The sequence below is a fragment of the Aristolochia californica genome, unplaced genomic scaffold (genome assembly GCF_029961685.1).
Source record: "Aristolochia californica isolate CCGP_79_NKW_82.1479 unplaced genomic scaffold, dmAriCali1.0.hap1 SCAF_1, whole genome shotgun sequence".
In the NCBI taxonomy this organism is placed as follows: domain Eukaryota; kingdom Viridiplantae; phylum Streptophyta; class Magnoliopsida; order Piperales; family Aristolochiaceae; genus Aristolochia; species Aristolochia californica.
In genome coordinates, this window is record NW_027181770.1 from 52,652,433 (window position 1) to 52,658,627 (window position 6,195).

Consider the following 6,195-nt stretch of genomic DNA (forward strand, 5'->3'; position numbering starts at 1 on the left):
AAGATCCGTGGGGTTGCTTTCCTAAAAGGGTCGAGCCTTTTAGCCCAATGGTTTCAACATGGTATCAGAGCAGGTTGGTCCCGAGTTCGAGTCCCGCTCCCACCGAATTTTGTCCCAGGTATTTCTGGTGAATTTGTCCTGGGTTTTTCCAGGAGTTTGTCCCGGGTTTTTCCGGTGAATTTGTCCACGGGTTTTCCCGTGCGGGGGAGTGTTGGAATTTGTGTTTATATCGACCGGGCCAGTCCTTGTATAAGATCCGTGGGGTTGCTTTCCTAAAAGGTTCGAGCCTTTTAGCCCAATGGTTTCAACAGGATGAAATGTTGGTTTCAAGATTTGTCAATAGTACTATCTTTTTATCAGTTTCAGATGTTATCAAATGCTTAAACATGTTGAACAAGTAAGATCCTACTTGGTATGTATTAAAAATTACAGCAGAAAATAAATAAATTAAGAGAAGTGGGCACAGCTGAGAGCAGAAGAGAGAGGGAAGAGTTTTCAAAAGTGGGAAGGAAAAGAGCGTAAGAGGAGATGGTCCTCTTCTCATTGTGCAAACTCTTGAAGAATCTTATTCGAAAATTGATGCTTGCATGCTGAGAAATAGTGGATTATTACGACAGGACCTGAAAAATCTAAATCATGGAATACCCCAGAGGCAGTGAAAAGATTTCCACAGGAGCCTGTCCGATGCTTGGCAAATACCTGATTGTTTTTCCAATTGGCAAACGGAATGTGCCAGCCTACTGTATTTGTTAAATATTTGGCTGAGGCTGCATTTTGTCAAACTATAAAATCAGATTTTGTCATTCCAAATGGGTTTTAGAACTTATGCACCATATGCATTTATTTTTCTAAGGTGTTTGGGATTCCAGTGATAAAAATTTGGCCTCGAATTTTATATTTTATTTTATGAATTTTTTCCTTTCTTTTTTCAGCTCATGGGTTCAAATTTAATTTGACTCCCAACAGTTCCTGTTCTGGGTACAAATTTTGTTAGTTTGGCCTCAAGAAGGGCTGTTTTCTCCTCACTCAAGGTTCTGTGCATACATTGTTTTTCCTCTAGTTGGGTTTTGGACAGTTTATATAAATTTTGAATTACCTTTTTTCGGGACTTTGAATATGACCTTTGAGCTTGGTCCTCATGTTGCATTTTTTGCATGTTATCTGATAGAATAGTTTGCGTTATGTTATAGAAACGTCATGTCCAGATGAGGTTCTCCATGTCTGGTTTCGGTTTTGCAGCCCTACCTAGTGCCTAACATGTTAGAAAAATATCTAACTTAACATTTGGTTCGGGAAAAATTTTATGCCGTTTGTCCTGGTTCCTGATAAAGTATATGAAAGTTAAACTAATTCTCAAACTACCATTTCAATTATAGCCATCAGTCCATTGATGAAAGGATGAGGCCTCCCTGAGCCTTTCTCCCTCCCCGCGCTCTATCTAGACCATATACTAGCGAAAAACCTGCGCAATTAACAACATATTTCAATAAGGGGAAGATGTGTATAAAATTCACATTTTGTTTATACGTCATGTTTTAAATTAGTCACATTTTGTTTATAGGTCATGTTTTTAAATTAGTCACATTGGCATAATAAGTTTATAAGAGTATTTTTTTTTATCAGGCAATAATAAGTTTTATTCTTTTATTTTTGTTATAGGTGGATAATTTTCTCATGCAAATGGAGACTTGACATATTGTTTTCTAGCATGAAAAGAAAAGAGTTGGAGTTTATAAATGTATACTAGATTTATAGTTTTTGTTTGGGTGATTGTTAAATTTTTGTGTTTAATTATTGAATAAAGTTTATGCATACTATTATGCGGTGTTTATGAACAATTTTATGTAGGGTTTATGTACAGAGGTTATGCCTAATTCTATGTAGGACTTATTGAATTTAGGATCTCTTTTCCAATATTCTGAGCAAGGGAAGAAAGAAAGAAAAAGGAGAAAAGGGGAAGATGGCTCTCGGGTAGAGAGAAGAAGAGAAGAGGAACAAGGTGTGCACGAAGCAAAGAGAGAGAGATTTACTCAAGAGATAATTGTAGAACTTTATTAATTCAGAATTACAACACCTCTATTTATAGTAGAGGAAGTGATAGAGTCCTTATACAATTAACTTTTAAATCTCCTAATTACATTCCAACTCTAACTCTCTAAGATAAGTCTATCATGAAAGGATAACACAATCTACTAGAGTTCTAATATAAGTTGAACTATAACTCTTCTTCAATAACGTGGACATAAGGGAGGAGGCCAACTCGTGGCCTTATCCTTGTGGATCCCACATGATCTTCTACCTTATATTGATAAAATTCCAGCTCGTGGTATCTTTGTGGGTCCCACTTGATCTTCAAGTCTTCTAACTCATTTCAGCTTGTGCTTCTTATCTTCTTAACTCATGCTAGCTTGGGTGAGGACTCTTTTTGGCATCCCACATCCTCATGGTGGGTCTCACCAGCTTTTGCACCATGGTGGGTCCCACATTGTAAAATGGCTTATGTACAGAGGTTATGCCCAATTTTATATAGAGGTCATGCTAAATTTTAAGAAAAAATCATGCATTATTTTACGTACAATTTATTTGATATCTATTTTATACAAAGTTTTAAATGTAGGTTGGAGCTCGAACTCGGTTAAAATTATTGGGCTCAAGATTGACCTCAATTTTAGGCTAGAGGTTGGGCTCAACTCGACTCGATGCCACCCCTAGTTACGACTGATTGATCAATCTAAAGAGTTGATTGATCATTCCATATTAATTCAATTTGTCTAGACAACTATGGTCAATCAATATATGTGGGATTAAATGGCCATGTCTTGGATGATTGATCAATTGGCTATGGTTGGTTAATCATGCTTTATATTTTTGGCTTGCACAGTTCTGTTATCATCAAAAGCAATGTGAGAGTCAACCTCTTGTCAACAATTTACTTCTATTATTTCTCAATCATTTGAAAATCCTTCCTAATTTTTCACAATTTGATTTTCTTCATTTCCATTGTTCCTAACCATTTTGTTCCAATGAGTTGATGATTTTCAAGTCTGGGTACTAGAGTCCAAACTTTGTTTCTTTCAAATTGATTCAATTCTTCTTGCATTGCCATAATCTTAAAGTCATCTTTTTCTGCCTCGACAAAACATTTGGGCTTTATTTGAGAAACAAAAGCATTATTTGCCAGTGTCATGAGTGCTCTTCTAGTTGCAATTTTGCCTTGAGGGTCACCAAAGATTTATAGTTTGGGTTCTAGAAGATGATCAACTATGAATTTATAGTTTTTCGGCGTCATAGGTGGTTCAACTTTGCTTCAAGATTTTGGTCTTGAGGTTGAGATCCCGAGAATGATTCGAAGCAATTTCCTTCTTCAATATCCGTCAAACTCAACATGAACCTACTCTTCTACTCTCATAGATGTTTTATTATAAACTCTTTAAGGTTTTCTACAAGTACAATAGCCCAAGAAAATTCCTATATCAGCTCTAGAGTCAAATTTCCCTATTTTTTTTTTAGTTCTTTGAATATGATTATGTTGCTTCGAAAAGTTCTTCAATATGTAATACTGGGAAGAGTGCTTGTATACATCTCACATGGAGTTTTGTTGAGAAATGACCTTATGCTTACTCAATTAATGATATAACATGCAGTGTTTACAAATTTGGCCCAAAACCTATGTGGCATGTTGTATACATAAAGAATAGCTCTAGACATTTCAATTAAGGTTCAGTTTCTTCTCTCAACAACATTTCGGTGAGGAGTTCAAAGAGCTGAGAATGTATTGTCTATACCATGCTTTGTGCAATATTATTTTAATATGAATTTTGAAATTCTCCTCCATGGTCACTCATAATTTTGATAATGCTATAGTCCTATTTCTTTGAAACTTTTCACATAATTTAACAAAGGTTGGAAAAGCATCATCCTTGTGGGCTTGGAAGTCTACCCATGTCAACTTTGAATAGTTGTCTACCACCACTAGGGTAAAGTGCTTCCCATTTAAGCTTAGGGTTCAGGTAGTTCCAACTAAATCCATGTGGATTAGTTGTAGAGGCCAAGAGGTTGAAACTATATTTTTGGCTTTCAAAGAGGTTTTGTGTTGTTTTCCAAATTGGCAAGCATCATAAGGTTTCGTCTCATCGTGGCAGGTGACGTGACCCCAAAAATATCAGAGATTTGATAAATAAAAGTATTCGGTGGAGGAAGTATTAATGGAGGGTTTTTTGGTAAGTGTTAGTTCAAATGCCTTTTTAATTCACTTTTTAAAGGAGATTCGATAACAATAGGTTGTTCACATGTTGGTTGCCAATATTTACTATTAGTTTTACTTAATGTTTTTCACCCTCGAAGTATATCATTATTTTTATTTAATTTTTAAATCTTACAACTCTTATTTTTGTCTCTTTTTTATTTTAAAAAATAATAACTTTGTTCTCCTTATTATTATAATTAAATTTAATTCAAAAATAAAAAATCAATGATCTTTGTTTACTCAAACCCAAACACAACCTAAATTATTAGAAAAAGTCAAAAACCTTAAGGTTTAGTTTGGAACACCATGGAAAAGAAAAGAAAATAAAAATTTGACCATTATTATTCCAAACATAGTTAGTGAAAAAGAGATATTCACTAACTATTTTTGGGAATAATAAAATTTATTTTTTCTTTTTTTTTTCTTTTCTTTTCTAGGGGTTCCAAACCAACCCTAAGGATGATATTACAAAGGGAGAGAAGGAAAAAAGAAACAAAGAGAACATTAAATCAAACCCAAGCACCTTTCCAAATCAATGCTAAGTCATTTTTTTGGTGACATTGGTTGCAACAATAGAACTTCATTTCAAAGGTCTCTCAACAAGATCACATTACATTAGGTTTTCGTGTCTTAGTTGTTTAGATCTAGGTTGGTGAATTTTAATAAGTGTTACAAGTCATTGGAGTTTGACCACAAGCTTACCAAGATGATATTTAAAAAAATAAAATACAAAAGCTCGATTTGAAACTAGTAGAAAGGAGGTGGATGTTTATATGGTTGCGTGAACACAAGGGCCCTTCCCTAGTGGCACATGGGGATTTTCTCCTTGTGCACATTATCTACCTGTACCTAGTTTGATCAACCGAATTTTGACCTTACTCTAAGTTTGCAAGCGTGTGAAATGGACCCTTTTCCCGACACTCTTTTTGCCCCTTCTCTACATCTCCCCTACTCTACATTGAGTGAAGAGAGTTTTCTCCTTATGCACATGTCCTCAACCAACTTGATCTAATCCAATGGATTTTGACCCGACATCGAGTCCTTTGAGTATGTGCCCAAACAAGGGATTGTTAGGTCCCATAAAGTACAAACATAGAAAAGAGAGTGAATATGTTTCTAAGCTTTTGTTGTCAATCTTAAACTTCTATTTAATTGAGCAAAGTGTTCTCTCACCTTTTCGTATATTTTTTTTGTAATCTTAATTTTAAACTAAATGTCAATGCAATTGTAATCAATACTAAATTGTGCACACAAGATTTATAGTGGTTCACAACACAAATTAAAGTCACAATGTCAACTCTTGAGTATTTTCACCTCGGGGTTGAATCTATTAGGCAAAAGGGTTAAACAAAACTACGTTAAAAAAAATTCCAAGGCCAATTTTAATTTTGCCCACAAAATAAAATGTTCCAATAACCAAACAAATTTCTTAGACCCTTTAAGGGATTTACAATCGCAAAATAGGTTCAGACCTAGACCAACAAATAGGATTTTCGTTAGCCAACTAGACTTAAAAGTCAAGATCCACACATGAAACTTTTAGTACGTCAACTACAACTGCAGAGGTTTATACAAGATATTGAGTTGAAGGTTCATCTTACCTTTACAAGGCTTGTCCAATTACAATGCAAAGGTTATTTGCTTACATTTATGTTCAATATAATGTCTCTCAAATAGTCTGATTTCACAATGTAGTCACACATAAACATATGTCCCTCATAAGCATCTTTCCAATGTTGACAACTACCCAATTAAATTCCCAAATAAAATGATTTCAAAATAAGGAACAATATTAGGAAAACTCAAAATAAATTTGAAAATGAAGCTCTTGTCAAATACACAAATTGAAAGTGAATGATAATTTTAATCCTCGATCCAATTTGTTGAACCAAGTTGATTTCAAAGTAGGTGCAAAAGTGATCAACAAGAGTTATGCATGTACACCCAAA